Source organism: Mesoplodon bidens (assembly GCF_964165515.1).
Source record: "Mesoplodon bidens genome assembly, chromosome: 18".
Lineage (NCBI taxonomy): Eukaryota > Metazoa > Chordata > Mammalia > Artiodactyla > Ziphiidae > Mesoplodon > Mesoplodon bidens.
The window spans coordinates 47,482,475-47,505,710 of NC_138175.1; the positions used below are offsets into that span (position 1 = coordinate 47,482,475).

Genomic DNA, 23,236 nt, shown 5'->3' on the forward strand with positions numbered 1-23,236 from the left:
GCCATAAACAAGATACTGGGTAAAGAGATGTGAACAAAATAGTCCTCTTCGTCCTCATGGAGCTTACGGCCCAGTGGGGAAGATAGGCATTAAACAGCAGCAAAAACAACAAAAACCCCAAATATACAGTGTTCCAAATTGTGATCCTTGTTTTGAAGGAAAAGAGCAGAGCCCTTTAAGAGGGCACAGTGGGGAACTTGCCATAGATTGGGCAGGAGCCGCCCTGGGAGAAGAGTGTCCCGGGCAGGAGGACCTGAGAAGCGTGGGAGGAGAGAATGAGACCAGGGTGCCTGGGACCGCGAGTGGGAAGGGTGGTGTGAGGTGAGATCAGAACGGTGACAGCAACCAGAACGTGCCTGCAGTGAGGGTCTTAGATTTCCTTCCAAGTGAACGAGAAAGCATTGACTCCACAAATATTTACTTCAGGCTAGTCACTGTTTTAGGCACTGGGTATATAATTGTGAAAAAAAAACAAAACAAAACAGAACCATCCCTGCCCTCATGGGGCTCTCCGTCAAGCAGAACTCCATGGAAGTATGTCCTTTTCTGATGCTGGGACAGATCCCGCGATAGCTCATAAAGCGTATAGCGCTTTAAAATATATTTCTTGAGGGACTTCCCTGGTGGCGCAGTGGTTAAGGATCCGCCTGCCAATGCAGGGGACATGGGTTCGAGCCCTGGTCCAGGAAGATCCCACATGCCGCGGAGCAACTAAGCCCCCATGCGCCACAACTACTGAGCCTGCGCTTTAGAGCCCGTGAGCCACAGCTACTGAAGCCTGCATGCCACAACTACTGAAGCCCGTGCGCCTAGAGCCCGTGCTCCGCAACAAGAGAAGCCACCGCAATGAGAAGCCCGCGCACCGCAACAAAGAGTAGCCCCCGCTTGCCACAACTAGAGAAACCCCGCGCGCAACAGGGAAGACCCAACGCAGCCAAAAATAAGTAAATTAATTTAAAAAGTTTTTTTAATTTAAATAAATAAATAAATAAATAAAATATATTCCTTGGGACCCTCGTGGTCCAGTGGTTAGGACTTGGGGCTTTCACTGCTGAGGGCATGGGTTCGATCTCTGGTCAGGGAACTAAGATCCTGCAAACCACACAGTGCTTCCGAAAAAAAAACTTGTGTTTTTATCCCCACCTTATGGATGAGGAGACTGAGATTCAGAGAGCTTATGTGATTTGCCCAGGGTCGCTCAGCCAATAAACAACAGAACCAAGAATCAAACCATGCTCTTCCCCTTTTAGGTTATTTCTCCCATGTCAGGGCTGAGTGATTGGTTCTCTTCTTTCTGACTTTATATACCCCTGGTAGTAAGATTCAAGGGCTCCTGGTGGTGCTTGGACTTCAGGCATATGATGGCATCAAAACACCTCCACCTTGCGTCCTGCAGGTTGGGGTATGGCAAGAAGACAGAGGTGGTGATGTCCCTGCTTCAGTAGCCTAGAGCTGTGCATTTCACCTTTACCACAACGTCTTAGGTTGGAGACAAGCGTTTGACTGACCCACATGTCTGGGAAAACCTGTCTAAGTGGTGGTGTAGAGCTGGGGAGTGACTTAGCTCTCTGGTCAAACCTTCTGGGTGCAGTCTGCCTATATATGGCCTGGCCTCAAAGAACAGGTGATGGCAGTAGGAGTTGTTTTCTGTGTTCCTGGTGGGAGGTGCCCAGCTACATTCCTTTGTAGACAAGCACAAACTAGATATTTTTGAAACTGAAGGTCTGAAACCAGCCAAAGAATTAATCCCGGTCTGAAAAGCATATGGTGAGGGTACAGCCAACCTGGCTGGGGTGTCGCCTTCTCAACTTTGTTGCTTTTTAATAAGCCTAGAAATATCTCTTAAGAGGGAGGATCTTTGTGAACATCTCCAGCTGCTTTCCCTTTCCTTCTAGCTGACAGTGGAGGCCTCCAGCCATCAAGGGCTCAAGTCTGTCTTGCTGTTGTGCGCACTTCGGCTAATGAGGTGCAGAGGTTGCAGCCGCTACCAGAGGGTTTTGTGATGAAGGGTCAGCTGGATGGGCCCAACTCTTCATCACTCAATCAAGAGGCTTCGTAGCAGAGAGAGAGCAAGGCCTGGACGCAGGGGCTCCTGCGGTACACGGCCGGGCCAAGCAGAGGCCGAAGCTGGGTCCGTGTGTGTTCCCCAGCTCTCCTGCATTGGAGGCTGTAGACTTGGCTTCTCATAAACACAAGGCCATGAAGCCAGAGTGGCTCAAATGCTGAGCCTGGCCCTATACTTACTGCCTGGGGGACCTTGGGCAAGGAAGCCTCTGCTTCCTCATCTACAAAATGGGACCGATAATGTATTTACCTCAGGGTCAGGATTTAGTAAGGAGCTGGGGTGGGGCATGTCTGCCGAGTTGCAGAGATCAGTACCTGGTGGCTCTTTTCATTCTTACTCTGTCTACTGGGGTGGGCGGTTGGGATGGAGTCTTTCTGAGGTCTCATCCTGTGGGATCTGGAGTCCCAGTTGGAGTGATTGGTTGGGGGAGTTGGGGGACCAGGGAACCTTTCTTCAATTAAGAAACTGCAGCCAGAGAATTAAGATAATAGAGCTGTCTTATGGTGTCTAAGTTGAAGCCAGCTGCTCTTTGAAGATTGACCCTGAGATCCAACAAGTTCAGCTGCTAGATACGGAAGCATTATTAAGCATTTAAGGGGGCCTGGAAGTAAGGTTCCTAGAAAGAGGCAGCAATCTCTTGCTCATCCCCGATTGTCTCAGACCCAGGGTGGAGGACGGAGCCCCTGGGGTTGAGCGGCAGACTCTGGGCGAGAAAGCTAAGCCAGGAGGGGCCGAATGCTTTGTACAGCAGTGTCCTGCAAGTGGGCCAGAGTGGGCCCCGCCGGCCCTCAGAGGAGGCTAGATGACTGTGTCCTGCAGAGCGCCCCGTGTGTCCTTCCCTCTGGGAAGCCTTCCACCCCGGCAGGGCCTCTGGGGCCGGATGTGGAAGGTAAACAGGCAGCCCTTCTGCTCTGCTTTTCATCTCAGGAAGCCCTGAGGTCCCACCGGCTCCCCTGAAGCAGCCTCATTGTCCGTGTGCAGCAGCATAACCAGTGTGGCCCAGGCACTGATGCTGAAGCTTGAGCAACAACCCCCGGCCCCCTCCCATCCATTCTCCACATGGGAGCCAGATAATAGCCTGCTTGAAATCTTGATCCATATCCCAAATCTGGAAGCCCACTGGGCCCTGCAGGGTCTGTTCCTTCCTCTCCAGCTTCATCTCTCTCCCCCTCCCATTGTGTCACTGTGCTCCAGGCACACCAGCTGCTTCTCTGCTCCATGCTCTTTCCTCCCCGTGGAATCCTCTTTCCCCCGCCAAATCCCCACCCAGCTCCCCTGATTCTTTAGATCTTCCCCACTGTTGGTGAGGAAGTCATACTCAACCCCTCCAGCCTAGGCTAGGTCTCTGTCTTAGGGGCACACCTTTCACCTCCACTTCTCCTTTTAACTCTAACCATCCTTTGATCTCTCCACCCCCCACCCCACCCCCCCGACACTGTGAGGGCCATGAGAGTAGAGACGGAGTCTATTTTGTCCACGGCTGTGTCCCTAGCATGTAGAACAATGTCTGACAAATATAAGTGCTCCAATAAATATATATTTATGGAATGAAGGGATGAATAGCAAGCCGATCAGGCAGGTGGAATGCACCTGCCACCCATCTGTTCACCCACTTATTTGAGTGCCTCCTGTGGAACAGCTTGGTGTTAGGGGCAAAGATTGATCACCCTCAGTTTCTCTGAGAAGCAAGGCACTGTCACTCTGCAGGCCAGTTGAGTCCCAACTAAAAGCTGGCCCTGCGATAAGCTGTGTGCTCTGGAAGGTTATAAGACGTCCTCCCCCAGGACACTTCCAGACCCAGTGGGTCGGCCAGCTGTTCTGACAGAGTTCTGCATCAGTGCCTGCCAGTTACCAGCCACAAACAGGATGCTTTTCAAGTGTGGAAAGGAGGGGAGACATCACTGTCCCCTGGAGAGTGGGAAAAACATTGTTAGGACAGAATTCATCCCTTTTTGTGCAAATACCAAGCTAGGTGTCCATGTGTTGTGTGCCAGGCACTGGTCCAAGCATCAGGGATGCAACACAAGAGAAGGCCCCTGCCCTCAAAAAAATGAGACCTGAGGCGAAACACAGGGAGAGATCTTTTTAAATTTTTCTTTTCTTAAACTTATCTCTTTTATACAGAGATTGCTACCTATTGCAAATTAACTTAGTATAATAAGAGACAATAAAGTGTTTTGTTTCTAGAGATAGCTACAAACATAAAAACATAGCCCTGTGGTTTAACTGGCTGGCCACCTTCCTGAAACCCAGCTTACTATGGTACCGTGTTCTGGGGCAGCCCACTCGTCTCCATGTCCTGAGCTGAGCTTGGAGATGCGCAGTACCAGGGAAGGAAGCGCAGTCTGGGCTATCTTTGGTGGCCATTGTTATTTATGGGGCATTGGCAGAGAAGTCAGTACCGTGGAAAATCTAGAGAAAGATAGAGGCTACACGGTGTGGTTGAGCAGAATTCGATAGCTCCTCGGTGCTCTCTGGGCCATGGGACCCAGAACGACACAGCCGCCCTGTCTCTGCTGTCAGGCTTGGCCTTGGGCTTGGTCTGCCACGTCCCTCCACACCTCCTTCGCTGTCGGTGTGAGCGATGCCGGGGAATCAGCCGCTCTGTGTTCCGAATCAGGCCCCTGGGACCTTCTCTCTGTTCGGGAGACAAAACCTGGGACTGTTTCTCCTTTTAAATGCAACTTTGTTCTGCAGGAGAGGAGAAAAGCTGGAAAGAGATGGCTTGTTCGTTTGACGATAGTGAGGTGAACTCCGATATGCCTTTGAAAAGGGCCCATTTGCCCAGCAGCCTTTGCCAGATAATGAGAGGAGAGGAACGTGGGGAACTTGGTGGGAATCTGAAGCTGGGGGTGGGCGTGGGGTGGGGGAGAAGTTCACCTCGGAGCAGCCTGGTCTGTCTCTCTCCTGTAGGAAAGTAGAGTGGTGCTGGATGGTCCACCAGCTGGGTTCTGTACTGGGGAGAAGAAATGTGCTTGGCTATTGGCCTGGCTGCATTTAAAAAATGTGTAAGCCTCTGCTGGCTGATTCCATTTCCTCACTTCCCAATTACTTCTCAGCCCCAGCAGCTCCCCTGAGTCTGCCCTCTCAGAGGTCTCCAGAGACTGGCTAATTACCATCCCTGAGGGTGTGGGCGCAGCACTGCCTAATCTGGGTGTGCTTGGTGCCTCCTAAGTGCCAGGCGCTGTATTAGGTGCTGGGGATGCAGGCAGTGGTCCCTGCCGTCTCTTCTCAACCTCTCTGCAGTGCATGGTCCTTTCAAAAAAAAAAAAAACACACACACACCCCCAACACATTTATGAACATATACAAAAGTGGAGGGAATCCTTATGTACCCATCACCCAGCATCAACAATTACCAAAATTTTGCCAAACTTGTTTCATCAGCTTCTCCCAACACACTCCCCCCTCAGACTGTTTAAAGACAACCCCAGACATCACCCATAAATGCTTCTGTGTGTTTCTCTAATGGATATGGGCGTCTGTGTTTTTGATGGAGCAGCCCACTGCTGTACCGGATGCTTTTGAGCATGCCTTAAGAAAAAACGCAAGTTCTCCCCTTTGCCTTCCTTGATGTCACCTTCTCTACTTCTCCACCATCTCATCCTCTGTCTCTGAATCCTTTCCCTCTTCCCACCTCTGAAATGGGGACATCTCCCAACATCCTTTTCCCAGGAGGATTTTATCTCCCGCCTTCCCCTGGCCTTAAGTCCCACACCAGTGTGGATGACTCCACGTCCCTAGTCCTGACCCCCTTCTCACACTCTGGTGCAATTGTCTGCTAACATGTCTCTGTCCCCTGTTAGACTTGAGGTCTTTCGTGGAGGAACCCTATCTTATTTCTCTTTGTATCCCCAGCACCAGCGCCACGCCTGACCCTAGGAGAGGCTCAGGATATGTTTGAATGAGTGACTGAATGAATGCACATGTGAACAAATGACCTTTCTGCCGAATCTTAGACATAAGTTTCTGTACACCAACTGGTTGTGCAGCACGTACTTCACTCTCGGCGTGTCCCAAACCAGACTCATTCTCGAGCCCCTCTCCCTGGGTTCACTGTACCCGGGTCCGACATCCAAGCCAGAAACATTGAAATCATCTTTTGACCCCTCGCCCCATCACGGGCACCAAATTTTACTTCTTTCTTTCTCTCAAATATCTCTCCTCCTTTCCTCTGCTACTGCCGTTGTCCTCACGCAGGACCACATAGTAAGTGCTTAAAAGTGCAGATTCTTTTCTTTTTTTTTTTTTTTTTTTTTTTTTGCGGTACGCGGGCCTCTCACCACTGTGGCCTCTCCCTCTGCGGAGCACAGGCTCCGGACGCGCAGGCTCAGCGGCCATGGCTCACGGGCCCAGCCGCTCCGCGGCATGTGGGATATTCCCGGACCGGGGCACGAACCCATGTCCCCTGCATCGGCAGGCGGACTCTCAACCACTGCGCCACCAGGGAGGCCCTAAAAGTGCAGATTCTAAAGTCAGACTGCCTGGGTGTAAACTGCAGTGCCGCCATCGCTACCTTGAGCTGCGTGACTGCGGGGAGATGCCTTAACCACTCTGTGAGGATAATGTCTGCCTCCACGACCTGTGGTGAGACTTCAGTGGGTTAATACTGTGTGCCCTTTGCTCCATGCCGGGCACACAGGAAGTTGTTCTGACGTTGGCTCCATCATCATCCCCATCACCCCTGTTATACCATGTCCGGGTCTCCTGCAGCGGCCTCCTGACTGGCTTCTCTCCAGTCTCCTAGTTCATCTCAGTGGCTGCATGAACATTATCTTTCTGAGACCCATATCTAAGCAGGTCACTCTGAGGAACCTTCCGATACCCAGAGAACAAGTTCTGAGTTCCTCGGCCTTTCTGCCTTCTGACCCCAGCTGACACCATCTCCTGCCACTTTCCCTTAGGGGTTCCCCAAACATTTCTTGCACATTTATGTTTTTTTGTTCTTGATGTTCCCACCACGTGGAACAACCTTCTTCCCAGGTCACCACCTATCAGAATAGTGCTCCTCTTTCACGGCCCGGATCAGGTGTCACCTGACCTCTGCTGTCCTCGGATCACACTGCTCTGCAGTGACTGGCTTTACCAGTGTCCCTCTCCAACCGGACCGTGCACTCCTCCAGGACAGAATGTCAGGTTCTGTACATCTCCCTAGACTCTTGGTCGTGATTCTCTTTACTCATCCTGAATCTCAGTTCCTCCAGGAGGTGGGAAGCTACCTGAAGGCCAGTTTCACCTTCATAGACATTTAGTTAAGTAAACAGAGGATTTCTCATTCTCTCCGCCTTTAGCTCTTCCTTTTTCCTTTGTTTTCTTGTCCAAGAGGAGAGGATGCTGTGGAAGTTAGAAACTCATGGCAAGGGTCTGCTCCCACCAGGGGAACGGCTGCCTGCTTTGGCCGCTCTGCTGTGAATTCCTGTTGCCTTTCTCTGGTTCTCTCCAACAGGTTCCATCTGTGGGCAGCAGGCCAGACGCTGGGGGAACTTAGGGATGCAGGCCTTCTTATCTTCCCTTTGTTTGTTGCCCCACCTTCCAGAGGGGAGCAGGCCCCAGCCATCTCAGACTGAAACGGCAGCACATGTGGTGTCTGCCTTCCTCCAGCCGCCTGCCACCCACCGAGCAGAGAGGATCAAAGGCTTTAGCAGGCGAGGAGACTGACGGGGGTTTCGCGTCAGTGGAACCAGAGACTTCTCTCTCCCCTGCCATTGCTTGGCCTGGCGGAGCCCCGTCCTCCCCTCGATCTGGTGGGATGTAGGGGCTACTGTGGAAGGGGCTACAGCCATTTGGAATAGATTTTGCATGGGGGATTTAAGATTTAAAGAAGTGACATTTTTCAGTGGCACAGCTGTCTTTCAAGTTGAATCTCACGTGGATCTGCCATATTATAAAATCGATTAAATAGCTGCTGAAGTTAAATGTGAGTAGGGGGCAGCCTCCCTCTCTGCTGGCACCCCTCACGGCAGAGCTCTTTTCAGAATGCTGTTTGAAAATCACTCCTTGGTATCACGTCCACTTCTCTGCTGAAAGAGGCATTCCACTGTCCCTTTGTGGTTCACCCTGGGGCCTGTGTGCTTCTAAAGAAGATGGCTGCGGCCGGGGTGGGGAGGGTCCTGGGTCTGCACGTTGGGTGCAGCTTCGTGCTGTGTGGGATAATGGTCACCTCCTGGTTCTGTGGAGGAGGAGGCTTTGACAAAGGACAGCGCGTCCGAGCGACTCTGCCTTCAGGGTTCTCTCCATCCTCACTGCTGTAACCCTGACATCCCCACGGCCACCAGGGGGTCTTCCCACCCCGTAAACCTAGTCATGCTACTACACCCCCCGCAAGAACTTCCTGCCACTCTTAGAATAAGACCCAAACTCCCCACCCTTCCTCCCTAGGACCTGTAAGGCTCCCTCTGCTCCAGCCACACCCATGAGGCCTTTCCCACCCAGGGTCTCTCCTCCTGGAATGATCTCCCTCCTACTGGCAACTGGTTTGCCCTTTCTGTTGGTTCAGACTCAAATAGCACCTCCCCAGAGAGGTCTTCCTTGATTCCCTCCCCGGCTGTCCCCCTCCTCCGGTTACTCTTGCTTGCATAACCCTGTTTTACTGCACCACCACTGTCTAATTATCTTCTTCTCTCTTTTTAAAATTATTTATTTATTTATTTTTGGCTACGTTGGGTCTTTGTTGCTGCGTGCGGGCTTTCTCTAGTTGCAGCGAGCGGGGGCTACTCTTCGTTTCGGTGCGCAGGCTTCTCTTGTTGCAGAGCACGGGCTTCAGTAGTTGTGGCACACGGGCTCAGTAGTTGTGGCGTTCGGGCTTAGTTGCGCCACGGCATGTGGGATCTTCCCGGACCAGGGCTCGAACCCGTGTCCCCTGCATTGGCAGGCGGATTCTTAATCACTGCGCCACCAGGGAAGTCCCATTATCCTCTTATGTATCATCTCCTCCACTAGAATGTAAACTTCATGAGGGCAGGGATGTTTGTTTAATCCCAGTGCTCAGCATATGGCAGCACGTGGTGGCTGCCCAATACATTTTTTAATTGAAATGAGTGAATGAAGTTTGGGAGAGACTCAGAGCAGTGAGTCTCCCCCTACTGGGAGCTGGGGTTGCCGGGGAGGAAGGATCTGATGCCAGCGTTCTGAGCCCAGGCTGGGATGACTCTGGAATCCTGAGTTCCAGTCGGCTTTGGTTCTCATGCAGTGTCAGGGCACTCGGACCTAACCGTTTTGTCCCCTAGCTCTTCTCTTTTGGGCTCCTCTGGGAGAAAGCAGGCGGCTGGGGCTCTCTGAGCACAGGCAGGACTTGCCGTTCTGCTCCAGCCTGAAATCGATTTCCTCCGGGCCCTGCCTTGAGCCAGGCCCTGTGAACAGAGGGAGGGGTTGAAGCTGGGTCTCCGCTACCACGTGTTGGGAAGAGAGTTATATAGCCACTTGGCCTGAGAGCCACCAACCTTTCCCCGCACCTTCCCTAAAAGGCACACAATGGCAGTTGGGCTGCGCCTTTGTTTTATGAGTCATTGGTACTAGCCCGTCATGAATTGTTTTTTCCTATACTATCAGACGCAGCTTTATCGGGCGTCTCCTATGCAATCCGGAACGGATTTGATACAGGGTCAGTTAACATGAGTCGAAATCTGTCATTGTGCCCATATAAGGCAAACTCCTCGGGTTACTTTTTACCTTGGCAGAATCTCAGGAATGTCAAGGTAACCAGGCCACCTCAGCATAGCTCTGATTCTCGATGGGTCACCTGACTTGCCCTCCCTCTCCCGTGACTCACCCTGCAGCTCAGCACTAAGCCTGCCACCCTGGGTGGCGCTGGTGGCTGGTGGAATTGGGGGAGGGTCTCCGGGACCTGCTTGCTTCTGTGTCTTCCTTCAAATGAGAGAAATTATGTGAGGTTCCTCACAGGGGGCCTGACAGAGTGAGAACCAGAAACAGAAAGTAGCCTTGGCCAGACTTGAGGTTGGTCAGGAGATGATGTGGGCCCCGGCTCTGACACCTACCAGCTGTGTGATCCGCAGGCAGATGGCTTATCTGTAAAACTTAGAGCAGTCAGGACGAATCCTGGTACATAGTAAGTGCTCAATAAATGTGAGTCATTCGTACCATCATGTCAGGTTATACCCCACCCAATCCTAAAAACACCTCTGCTGCTTTCCTTTGAGGCTCGGCCCCTTAGTAGCTTTAATGGGGCAGATGGAGCTGGCGCTCAGAGTCCCTCCCTGGAAAACTGAACCCACAACTTCCCAGTGGCACCTCATTCCCTTTCCTCCCCCACCCGCCCCCCCACGCCCACACGCATGCAGAACAAGCCACTCCTCTGCTGTTACAGGGCCAGGAGTCAGCTCTGCGAGAGCTCGGCAGAGGCCCCTTTGTCCTCTGACATCACACTGCTTCTGGAGACAGCCACCCCTTATGACTGCCGTGTGGCTTGGCCAGACCTTAGTACCAGCCCCGGGAAGGCCTGTAGGTTGGGCGAGCCAGGGTGAGAGTCTAGTGCTGTTACTGTGCCAGGGCAAACGGTTTCACCATTTTTAATAGAGCAGTTATGAGTCAGAGGTTTCAGCCTCTCTTTACTGGTTCCTCCCAATCCTATAATTACCCTTTGGCTATAGAACCTATTTTGGTTTTTCTTTTTTTAAAATCCTAAGACACTGTTCATATTGTCCATCTCATGTGTCCAAGGGGTCTAAGATGGAGTGGCGACGCTGGAGGGAAAAAAGAGAGACTCCAAATCCAGAGTGATTTCTTAACCCACAGATGTGATGCCTTCCCCCCACCCACTCCAAGCACCATGCTAGTGCCGCACCAGGAAGCAGAGCCAGCACCGGCTTACGCAAGGCTGATGGCAGGAGTGCATAACTCTGAACACCTCCAGTTGCCTCTTGGCAAACTTTAAACTCCAAGCCTGGCATTTCTGGTCTGAGGCACCTCCCAGATTGACCGATGGATTCATTCACACTCTTCTCCAGTATGAGCCTCAGCAAAAAGCAGGCCTGCTGACGAGCGCCCAGCACCTCCTCAGGCCCCCTGCCAGTGCTGGTCCACTCAGAGATGAGGGGAATTGATCGTGCAGATAAACGCCCGGTATTCACTCAGTCTCCACACTCTCCCTGCTTCTCAAAGGGATCGTCTTACGCCCAGGCTCTGAGAGTGGGAAGCCAGTGGGACAGAGTATATAGAAAACAGTGCATGTCTGTGAGCGCCGGCCCAGGCTCTGGTTCCCCCTGGTACGTCAAGAGCAAAGATTTCCAGCCCAACCCACTCCTCCCTAGCCATGTCGCGCAGCCCTGCTTTTCACTGGAGCAGGAGAAGGCTTCTGACCTGACCGGCAGACCGGTGAATCAGAACGTCCCGAAAACAGGAAAAAGGAAAAGGGTCACCGAGGAGGAGTTTCAGTTGTCAAAGGTGAAACCCTCACCCCTGTGAGAGATCACTCCAGGGCCGGCACAGTTGCTTGCCCTTCCGCCAACAAGGCCTAGTTTGTGGATCATGTAAATTGCTGCAGAAAACAAGCAGTCTGCTAGAAGGCGGCGGGGGGGATGGGAGTGTTTGCCCTGCCTTCAGGTGCCCCTGGCCTGTGGCAGTCTTTGCACCTCTAGATTCTGTTCGGGAGTTCCTGGGGTGGGCCACCGTGGCCCAGGGTGGAAGGAGCACAGCACCCCCTCTGACTTCTTCTCCTCAAATGTCAAACACCTGTTATCTGGATGAGCCAGTCCATGGACGGATTTGTCCAGGCTAAGACGTGATTCTAAAGACCCGTCCTCTTAGGCACCTGTTAGGATTCCAAGCCGCACAGTCTCGAGGCCAGAATTGGCTCACTCGGCTATCTTTTTGAAGGATCAAAGTTTAAACCAGACGATCTTTAATCTCCCCTCCCAAGCCCGAAACCCGAGCTCAGCTGTAAACCATTGAAAATAAATGGGGTTTTTGTAGCTCAGACTCCCTGTTCTCCAGGTGAAGGGCCCCCTGTGCCTGATTGTTTCACAGCAAAATGCCAGATGGGGCCAGAGGAGAGGTGGAGGGCAGGGCCCCAACCTCTGCCGCTGCCCTAATTTTAAAACTGCCTCTTGGGGGTGGAAGTTTTCTCTTTTAAAGGTAGCTAATTTCAAGGTAGGCCTCACCCCATCTCCTCTTCCTGCTGAAAAGCCCTCCTTTGAAAGCGGAGCACTGCCTCCTGTGTCTACCCTGTGGGCCCCACCTGCCTATAGTTCAGACCCTTATCTTCCTATGGATTCTGTGTGGGGAGGGCAGGCTCTTCCCCCTCAGGGAGGACCCAGTTCTTTGGAGTGTAATCTGAGTAGCTCTGGGTTGGTTGGTTGGTTGGTTGGTTGGTTGGTTGGTTGGTTGGTTTTCCGTGTGTGAGATGGCTCTGGAAAGGTCCATTTGAGAACAGACACAGGCTCAGACTGGGGCACCTCCCTACCCTGGGCTGCCTGTCCCCTGCTTCTCTGGGGTTTCTTTTAGCTCCAAGAGTCCAGTCCAGTCTAACAAATGCAGTGGCAAGGCTCCCCGGTTCTGCCTGGGCTTCAGATCCCTCATTTTTAGAACAAGGGGTTAGATGTGAGTGGTGGTTCTCAACCCTGGCTTCACGTTAGACTCAACCCTGGCTTCATGTTAGAGCATTTGTAAAATATCGTTATTCTGGAACCCACCCCCAGGAAATCTGATTCATTTGGCCTGGGGTGAAGTTCAGGCATTTTTTTTTTTTTTTTTTTTTTTTTTTTTTTTTTGCGGTATGCGGGCCTCTCACTGCTGTGGCCTCTCCCGCCGCGGAGCACAGGCTCCGGACGCGCAGGCCCAGCGGCCATGGCCCACGGGCCCAGCCGCTCCGCGGCACATGGGATCCTCCCAGACTGGGGCACGAACCCGCATCCCCTGCATCGGCAGGCGGACTCTCAACCACCGCGCCACCAGGGAGGCCCCTCAGGCATTTTTAAGAAGCTTTCTGGTCCCATACATTATTGACCTTTGTTTTTCAACAAGGGTTCAAGACATATGCATTGGGGAAAGAATAGTCTTCTCAGTAAATAGTGCTGAAACAACTGGATATCCACATGCAAAGAATGGAATTGGACCCCTTCCTCATACCATATACAAAAAAGTACCTCCAACTGGATCAAAGACCTAAATGTAGGAGCTAAAACCATAAAACCTAGAAGAAAACATAGGCATAAATCTTCATGACCTTGGGTTAGGCAGTGGTTTATTAGATATGACACCAAAACCATAAGCAACCAAAGAAAAATAGATAAACTATACTCTCCAAAATTTAAAAAAAAAACTTTTTGCTTCAAAGGACACTATTAAGAAAGTGAAAAGACATCCCTCAGAATGGGAGATAATATTTGCAAATTATACACCTGATAAGGATCAGTTGTCCAGAATATATAAGAAGTCCTACAATGCAATAATGAAAAGATAAATAAACCAGTTAAGAATGGGCAAAGGACTAGAATAGACATTTTTCCAAAGAAGATATACAGTTAGAAAATGGTACATGAAAAGATGCCCAACATCGTTAGTCATTAGGGAAATGCAAATCAAAACCACAATGAGATACCACCTCACAACCACTAGGGTGACTATAATCAAAAAGCCAGATAATAACAAGTGTTAGCAAGGATGTGGAGAAATTGGAATTATCATACATTGCTGGTGGGAATGTAAAGTGGTGCAGCCTGTTTGGAAAACAGTCTGGCAGTTCCTCAAATGATTAAACATAGACTTACCATATGACCCAGCAATTACACTTCTGGGTATATCCCTAAGAGAACTAGAAATATATATCTACACAAAAATTTGTGCTTAAACGTTTGTAGCAGCATTACTCATAATAGCAGATATATGTAATAGCAAAGGTAGAAATAACCCAAATGTCCATCAACTTATGAATGGATAAACAAAATGTGGTGTGTCCATACAATGGAATCTTCAGTCAAAAAGGAATGTACTTGCACTGTGGATGAACCTTGAAAACATGCTGAATGAAAGAAGCCAGACAGACATATTGTATGATTCCATTCATATGAAGTGTCCAGATGAGGCGAATTCATAGAGACAGAAAGTAGATTAGTGGTTGTCATGGGCTGGTTTTGGGGGGAGGAGGAGGAGAAATGGGGAGTTACTGCTGACAGTTCTGGGGTGATGAAAATTTTCTGGAATCAGATAGTGGTGATAGTTTTTCAATCTCATGCTGAAACTCACTGATGTTTATATTTTAAAGGGGTGAATTCTATGGTATGTGAATTATAATTCAATTAAAAATTTGCTTTTCCAAACTATGAACATGATTAAAAAGAGTACTTGCACGCCTGTGATCCAGCTATTCTACTTCTGTGTTGTATTAGTTATCTACTGCTGCATAACAAATTGCCTTTTCAAAGCTTAATGGCTTAAAGCAGTAAATATTAGAGAGAGAAAATGCAAACGAACCAGAAAAGTGCCTGGGTAATTCTGTTGTAAATCCAGGATTTGAAGGATCTCTGGAAGCCCGAAGGAGCGGATCTGATCATTATATTCCTTTACTCATTTGGTAGTCAAGAGGCCAGGCAAAGGGGAGGGGAGGTTTGGGGGAAGACCGCTTTATGTCAGCCACCAGAAAGCAGCCCGTCAACTTGGCGAATCCTAGGGTGGAGGTGTGGCTTCAACAACTGCAGTGCTGCTACCAACGTCGTCAGCACCTTCCGGAATAGGAATAATATAGTAATGAATAGAACCTCTGTTGAGTGCTCACTGTCTGCCAGGCTGTGTGCAGTGCTTTCTCTGTGTTATCCTGTTGAGTGCCCACACCCGTCACGTCTGTTACCCTCACTTTACAGGGGAGGAACTTGAAGCTTAGAGAGGTGAAGTTCCTTTTCTGCAGCCACACACAATGCGTGGCAGAGCGAGGGTTCGGACCCACGTTTGTTCAGACTCGAGAGCCCTTGCTCTGGAGCACTGTGTCATGTTGTCCTCTCCTCAGCCTTGTAGACCCTGGCAGATTGATGTCTTGACATGTCTGTCAGCTCCTCAAACTGCCTCCTTCTAGCCCACCTACTGCTCCGCCCCTGTCTAGGCCCAGACCCAACCCCCATGAACCAGGGTCTCTGCAAGTCCAGTGGCCTCAGATGCCTGAGTGAAGAGGGCTGCTGAGGGCTCCTCTCTTCCATTGGAGTGGCACGCCGAGGGCATTGTCTTCCCTGGCGCGTTTTTCGAACGTCTACGGCTCTAGGATTATTTCTGTGAACTCCTGAAAGCAAAATAGACTTATCCCTAAGTAGGGACCCTCACCCGTATAAAACGGGATTGGAAACCACGAGAAGCACCAACCATATTCCATTCATCCTAGGATTTACTGAGCACCTACTGTGTGCAAGGCGCACCGTGCCAGGCAGTGGGTCCTGCAACAAACAGGACCCTGCTCTCATAGAGCTTATGTTACACATGGGACGGAGTCTGGTTATGGACAGAGAACCTCATTTCTGATGGCAAGAAGTGCAGTGACTAAAACAAAGCAGAGGGCAGTGACAGTATGGTGGAGATAGCAGGGTCAGGGAAGGCACCCTGGGACGATGGCATGAGGGAAACCCTGAGTGATGAGAACTAAGCAGGCTGTACAGAGCTGGAGGAAAGTCTCCGACCAGCATTTCTCAGGAGGAAGGGACTACACTCCAGAATCAGCCTGTTGCAGCAATAACATACACGTTTTCTGGTGCCTCGCAGGGGATTGGCCGACGCAGGAATGTTGGCTACTGGGAGGGGTCGTGGGGGAAAGAGCCGGTTTCTGGATGGACACGCAGGACCTTTGGAATGCTCTCTACGCCACTCTGCGGTATTTATACCTCTCCTCCGATTGGGAAGTCAGCTTTTTCATGTAGGCCGAGAAAACTCCGAATAAGGCAACAGCAGGCCAGGACATAAGAAAGAAGCATTCCATATTTCCCTGTAATTGCTTTCAAATTAGGTTCTGTTGTCATGGGGCAGGCACACACAGCACACCCGCTCTGCCCCTGGCGGGATATGGAGTTGGGTCCTGAACGGGCAGCCAGTGTGTCCCTGTGCTGCTGTACCACCGGCCCCGATGACCCATGCTGGCAGGGCTGTCTGGATCCCATGTTGCTGCACCCGTCTAAATTGTGGTCATGTCATCATGACCGGATCATTTTCTCTTCTCTCAGCCTGGTCCCTGGTTTTTATCTTCAGAATCTGGTAAAGGCAGTGGATCTTCAAAATAGCACTCACATGTATAATCTCAAAACCGTTCCAGAGGCTTCACAGACTTCCTGGATGGATCCATGCAGATGTTGCCAGGGCAATCGCCTGTTTGCCTGGGCCGCTGGTAACCCAGATTCCGGAAGGCTTAGCCATCGGATCCTGAAAGCACCTTTATAGTTGGTGATGAAGCCCAGGGGCCAGGGGGGCAGTCTCTGCTTTCAGGAACTGAGAAGATGCCCCACTGGGGCCAGGCCTTGCCTGAAGCCTGGCAGTAGCCGGCAGATGGGTGATAAGAAGGGTGGGTGCCTACCCTAGGAATAAATAGCTGTCCCTCCCCTGTGTCCAAGCCCCGGACACCCTTCCTGAGGTCCTGTGGAAGCAGGAACCATGGGCAGCGTCAGAGGCCACGCCAGGCAAGGTGGGAGTTCAGGAGGCGGGACGGCGCCCTCCCCCTCAAAGCAGCCAACGCCCCAGCGGAGCGGCAAACCCAACACGGTATTGCAGAGACGAGGTTTGAAAACTCCCAGCTCTCTAGGGAACGCTGTCTTGCCTCCGAGTGCCCTGGGGGAGTTTGCTGTGGCCAGTTTTTCCAGCCAGCCCTGGTCCTCCGGCAAAGATATGCAGCTGGTCCTTCTGGGTCAGGCTGCTGGCCTGTGACGTTCTGCTAAGGGGGTGGGTGGTATACACAGCGGAAGGCGGGGGGTGCAGCACGAGACAGCGAACGGTTTTTCCTAAAGTCTTGTCCAGTGTGGAGTCAATGGAATCCACATGTGAGCATCTGCTGGCGGATAGAAATAGCGCAGCCCCCGACCCTGGTCCGGGAGCTCTCCTTCGCCAGGGCTAATAATCAGAGCCAGCACGCTTGCCCCAGCCTGAGGTCGCAGGTGGGCCTATTTCTAGGTCCAAACTGACTTTGCAAAAGACTCCCTTTAGTCTGGGTTTAGTGGAATTCCAGCTTCCAACTGACATTTCCCTCCACGCCACCCCCTTCAGTACTCAGAACATGTTTTGTGACACGTAGTCCGTAAGAAGAAAAGGGAAGGGAAGTTTTTTCAGTTGGCCTATAGCCGCGTCCCGCCAGGATCCTTCCTTCTTGCCCTTGGCATCAGTCTGCCCGCTGGAATACTGGGTTGCCCCATGCCTTTCGAATGTTTGTTTCTTCCTTGGTGACTGCCCCGGAGTCCAGAGGGTTTACCTCTTTGGGTTGGGGGAGGGAGTCATCGATGAATAGCTCATTACAGCCCACTGCTGCTACATTCCTGGCCGTTTAGTTCACCTCCCGAACAATATCCATCATTCATTCACACAGCCACCCCACCTCCTGGCAACTGGGAGGGGTCCCTGTGACACAGGAAGGACTTTATGACCAGTGATGCTAGGCCTTCTCCCCCTCTCCCAACACACAGTGACAAAGCAGAAACGACTGGGCGGTGGTGGGGGGGGTTGTCCTCTGAGGCCTGCCTTCCCCAGTGCATGGGCTTCGGGCCTCGGCACAGGGAGTGGTGACTGGATCCCAAACAAACCAGCAAGCTCGTCCTCTCTTCTTCCACCCCGCCTCCCCCCTACACCCTGTGCTATTTTAACAACCAGAGAAGAATCTTTAACAGGCTGCCAGTGTGCAGAGGCAAGTTTTGAAGGCTATTCTCTGTGGTTTTTTTTCACGTGTGTTCTCAAAGGCAGACGAGTCCACATCCTTCCTTCCTCCCTAGATAGGTCAAGGGCTGGGTGCAAGCTCCCTTCACAGGATGGCAGGGCCAGGCCTGGAGCAGCACGGCCAGCATTGGCCTCCCACACTGGGCTCAGGCCACCCTTTAAGAAGCAGGCAGGCTTTTAGGGAAACAGCCCTGCCTGCCTCGCTTTGTGAGCTCAGCTCCAGTTTGGGGACTGAGGCTGGGCGGAGCCCTTCTTGACTCGGTTCTGCAGGCTCTGCTTTGCCAGGCCGGTAGGTAGCATTCCCCTCAGAGGAATGAGTGGCTGCCCCATATTTGTGTTAATAGCTGTGTGACCTTGGGCAAGTCACTTAACTTTTCCCTGCCTTAGTTTCCTCATCTGTAAAATGGAGATGATAATATCTCACATGACCATGGGGTTGGAGGTTTTAAAGACTTGCTATGTGTAAATGGTAAGAACTAGCAATTAGCAGTTACTGGCCACCCCACCCCCGCCACCATCGGAATGTAAATCCTGTGTCTGTTTTGCTTCCTCCCATGCCCAGTGCCTAATCCAAGTCAGGATTTGTCAGCCCGGTGATTGCATCGAGCGCCTCTTAGGTGAGGTGCTGGGGACACGGCCACCGCTCGGAATCAGTACTGCCCCTGGAAAATGACCTTGACAATAAAACCCAGATGAGCTTGAGATGCTTTTTGCCTTTCCCTTCTCCCACAGAGGGCCAGTAGCTCCAGACGCTCCCAAGTGAAATTGAAACCTTGAGTTTGCCTTGCTTGGTTACAACTCAGCATTTCCAACACGGCTTCTCTGCCTTCCTCCTTCTGCCAAGTTTCTCGTAGAGGCTCTTTACCCTCTTTTTTTCCTGGTCATCACACATTGACCCTTGCCCCCTTTGGGTCAATCCCCACACAGCAGCAGCCCCATGAGGGTGGCCCTGCCAGCCTCATGACACAGCCTGCTCTCCCTCACTCCCTTCCTTCCTCTCTCCAGCCAGGCTCTTTTCTCGCTGCCACAGGGCCTTTGCACATGCTGTTCGCATTATCCGGAAAGTCTTCCTTATTTTCATCTTACTCATTCTCTGTAGGGAAACTTCCCCATGTCCTTCCGGCCACTAGATCAGGAGCTGTTCCCTGGCATCCTAAACGCTCTCTTCAGCTCCCTCTCTGGGGGTGGGAGGGAGGAGGACACATGCAGGTTGATACCTCAGAGTGTGGCTGCTGGAGCCAGAGTACCTGGCTTTAAATCTAGCTCTGCAACTTTCCAGGTGCGTGACTACCTGCGGGCAAGTCACGTCACCTGTCAGACCCTTGGTTCCCTCATCTGTAAAATGGGCCAGAAATAGCAACTACCTCACAAAGTAGCTTTGCGAATGAGAGATGTTAACATGTGACGAAGTGCCTAGAACAGTGCTCCACACATTTAGCTTATAGAAGTATCTGCTGTGGTTGTTACCGTTACCACTTTTCCTAAGGGTGTCTCTTCTGTAGTTGAGAGGTTGCTTGGTTAATGAGATCGGTCCTCTTCCTCATCAGAGTGGGAGCTCTTCAGAGTGCAGCCTGGATCTGCTTTTGCTCACTGTGTGGATTCAGCACCAGGCCTGGCCCTGGCTCGGCGTGCAGCAAATCCTCCCTTGTCGTGGGAGCGGATGTGTCCCGCCCCACAGTGACCTGGGCATCGCGGAGCCCGTGGGGCCTGCCACGCTCCAGCAGTCGGGCCCTGTAGCTCGTGCTCTGACAAATCTGCATGGTGGAGGGGGTACAGTGGGCCCACGAGACGTCCATCTATAGCAGCCACCCTCCACACTACCCACCCCACACATCTCGGTCTAAACTGGGTAGGGAGAGGGAGTGAGTAAGCAGAATGTTATTTTTGTAACCAAGTAGAAGAAGCTATGAATTTTTCATGTCCCGTTGGAACTCCAGCTCCGACTCACCAGTCATGCCGCGTGGAGCGGTGGCTGCGCACGGTGGGCTCGTTCCCGAGGAGGGCCTCGTGACTCCCGCTCCCCTCGCCCCGAGCCCAGGACTCGGCGAGCCTCCGGTGTCAGTAGATGCTCCTCGTCTTCCAGGAGGAGAAAACAGGGCCACGCAGGCCGTGGAGTGAGGATGGGAGGCCTGTCGGCAGGGTTCCCATCGTGTGTCAGGTTCAGGAGGGTATCCACAGGCTTTTCCTCACTACCGAGGCCAGGCCAGTAGATATTCTCCCCTAAGCACCTGCTCTGTATTCTGCTTGGGTCTCTGCCTGCTTCCAGCCAGGGAAACAGAAGTACAGGGCAGAGTTACCATTTATTTAAAAATAGTCCTTTCCCTGAGATTTGTATAACACTGAATACTTAATCTGTGCCAGGCACAGTCATAAGTGATTTACTTGCATTGTTTTATTTAATCCTCATTTAAGAGGGGAGATTATTGCCTCCATTTCACCAACAAGGAACCTGAGGCTCATTGCTTGCCTCAGGTTACCCCGCCGGCAGGTGGCCTCAGTGGACGAGGCAAGATTGGAATCCAGGTCCGTGTGAGCCCCAAGCCAAGAGCTCTTGTTTCCTGCCCAGAGAAGATGAGCAAAGGTGCAGAGATGGGACACATGTTTGCAGGGTGGACGGTGCCGTGACCTTCTGAGGACAGACTGCCTGAACCCAATGAGGCGAGGTTCGTTCAGAGCCTCCACAGGTTGGAGTGAGAGGGTCTGCTGTATCTTGTTACCACTCCACACCATGGCCGTGGGGTAAGGGCCTTTGCAGAGAGACGGGCTCTCATCCATCTTTCCTGGGAATGAAATGGGAAGCAGCCGGGGTGGCTGTGTTCGCATGTGTGCGCATGCTCAGTTCATCTGGCACTTGATGCCAAGCTCTGTGCCAGATGTTTTAAAGCTTTCCCCCCCATTTAGCCCTACAGCAAATACAGGAGGTACATTCTGATAAGTCCGTCCTACAGAGAAGGAAGCTGAGGTGGAAGTAGGCCAAGTCACTTGGTTGGAAACACAGAAGTAAGCTGAGGGGCTGGCATTCAAACCCTGAAGGGTTACCCCAGGTGTAACCCAGGCAGGCCGAGGCGGAGAGCGTTGCCATTCAGACACGTGCCCAGCTCTACCTGCAGCCCAGGTGCCTAGATCTCGGCCCAGCAGAAACGCAGCACCAGGGGTGCCCGCCCTCTGGGAACTGCCCTCTTGCATCCTCGGCCACGGGATGTGATGGGCCACTTTGCTGCCCCGCAGCATCTTTCAGGCACATGCACTAGCAGAGGCCCAGCATCCCCTGCCACCTCCTGCTCCAGCCTGGCCTGCTGCTGCCCTCTGCTTTACAGGGTGGCTGAGTTCCCCGCCCGCCCGCTGCCCACCACCGAGGCTGCTGTGCTTTGGGCATTCTAAATGCATGTGCGATGTGGGACTTAGTTCCTACTCCCTGGGAGCACGCACACACTCACGTAACATCCAATAAGACCCAAAATGACTGGAGAATGCTGCCAGAGAGATGCCAAGGGTTGAGCGCGGTGGCGGGGGCGGGCAGGGGACGGAGAAGTCACTCAGTGGAAGAGGCGGGCCAGGTGTCGGGAGAGGAGGAGATCCTGGGAAGCGCGGGCTGTGCGGAGCGCTGCCGCTTATGAGCACCTGCCGTGTGCTCTACAGGCATTGCCGCTTCGAACCCTCACACTGACCGTGACCCACGTGGTGTCTTCTTCACCAGGTTGCAGATGAAGAAGCTGACGTTAGGAAGGTTGGGTAACCTGCCCACATGAGTGGTGTAGCCCTGGCCTGTCTGAATTGAGAGCTGCAGAGGGGAAGGAGCGTGGGAAGCAAGGTGGGGAAGGCGGATGCCTTGCTGAGAACCTGCTCCTGGCCAGAGCCCAAAGTAGCTCATGCTGGTGGGGAGGCAGAAGCAGAGAGAATGGTGCTGTGAGAGATCTGCACGAGGAGGGGGCCTCCGAGTCAGAATCGGGGTGGGACGAGCAAGTCAGTGGGGGCGTCCGGAGGAGCCGCACTTGGGACTGATTTTGTGGGATGGGTGGGTGCAGGCTGAGGCGAGGCGGAAGCGGGGCAAAGGTGCCCGTCGCTGAGGAGACAGCCTCATGTGGGTGTCCATCTCCGAGGTGGAAGAACTCTTCTTCGTGTTGGTGGGAGGCGGGCGGGGTGCCCTGCCCGTTCGCAGCCCTCCCCCCACTTCGGGTTTGGAAGGAAACCTTGTACCTGTGGTGCAGCGTATTAATCAGGCGGCTTCTTTGTCTGGGAGGGGCCTCGTGTTGAGTCTCTGAATGAGCAGGGCGGGTGACAGTTGTCAAAACACATGGTCCTTGGCCAGAGGCTCCTTGGAAGCTCCTCAGCCCCACATGGCCTCTGCCGGCACCCGAGTGCACGTGGGCTCTTGCGCGTTCCTGGCTGTCGGCCCACCTCCACGCTGGGCCCTGCAGATTGACCAGGGCAGGGCGGGGGGCTCCCGTGAGAAAGAGGCGTGGGGTTTTTCCCCGATCTTGCTGCGGGGGCCTGTCTCCCCAGAAGGCATCTGGGCACCTGCACCTTAACTGATGCGACGTGCATCCCTGGCACTGAAGTCTGATAACGTGCCCCAGCCAGCAGGGGGCTGAGTGCTGGTTACTACTCGGGCATTCTGTGCTCTGGTTTGGGATATGGGCTTCTTGTCGACGGGCCTCTCCACCTGAAAAGGCCCCTTCGCCTTCCCGCACCCGCGTGCCCTGTGATCCTCCGGCACTTCCTCCTCAGATGTGGTTGCCTAACCCTGGTGGGGGTGGGTGCCTGCCTCCCACTTGCCTTCCAGCCCCCACTGAGATACACTGGATCTTAAGATGTGGAAGGGTGGGGCGTAGGATGTTCTCCAGGGAATAGAGGGTGTCTGGCCTCTAGGGAAACAGCATATGTAGGGGTGCCGCAAGGCTCGGAGGACCTGTGCGCCCGGCCTTGGGGGAGGTGCTGCCGCTGTGCTACGGGCAGTTCGAAGAGAGACTGACTTGAGCAAACCTTGAATTTACAGGAGGCTTGTTTTCCAACTGCTTTCCTGTCCCAAGTCATCTCTGTGCCAGTGATGGGGAAATTGCTGCCCCTACCTGAGGGGGGGGGCAGGTGGAAGGGAGCCAGGGCCGTGGGGACCTGTGGTCTGCTCTGCCCGCCCGCCCAGGGCGATGGAGGGCTGGTGTGTCTGTCCAGAAGAACGTGTCCGCGGGAGCTGGACCCCTGCTTCTTGTTTCCATGCTCAGGGCCCGGCTCCGTCAGCACCTTTGCCCGACGCGTGCAGTGGGCCCACTCAGGGTGTGGTGGGGCCAGCACTTGCTCTGGGGCTGGCCGACGTGGCTTCCAGTCCGCGTTCTG

At 52.7% G+C, this 23,236-nt stretch overlaps 1 protein-coding gene across 1 annotated transcript in view; it reads left to right on the top strand.

Annotated features, from left to right (window-relative positions):
* ACTN4 (actinin alpha 4) overlaps positions 1-23,236 on the top strand; it is a 72,826-nt gene that overhangs the window by 20,649 nt on the left and 28,941 nt on the right. The gene's annotated exons all lie outside the window — the stretch shown is intronic.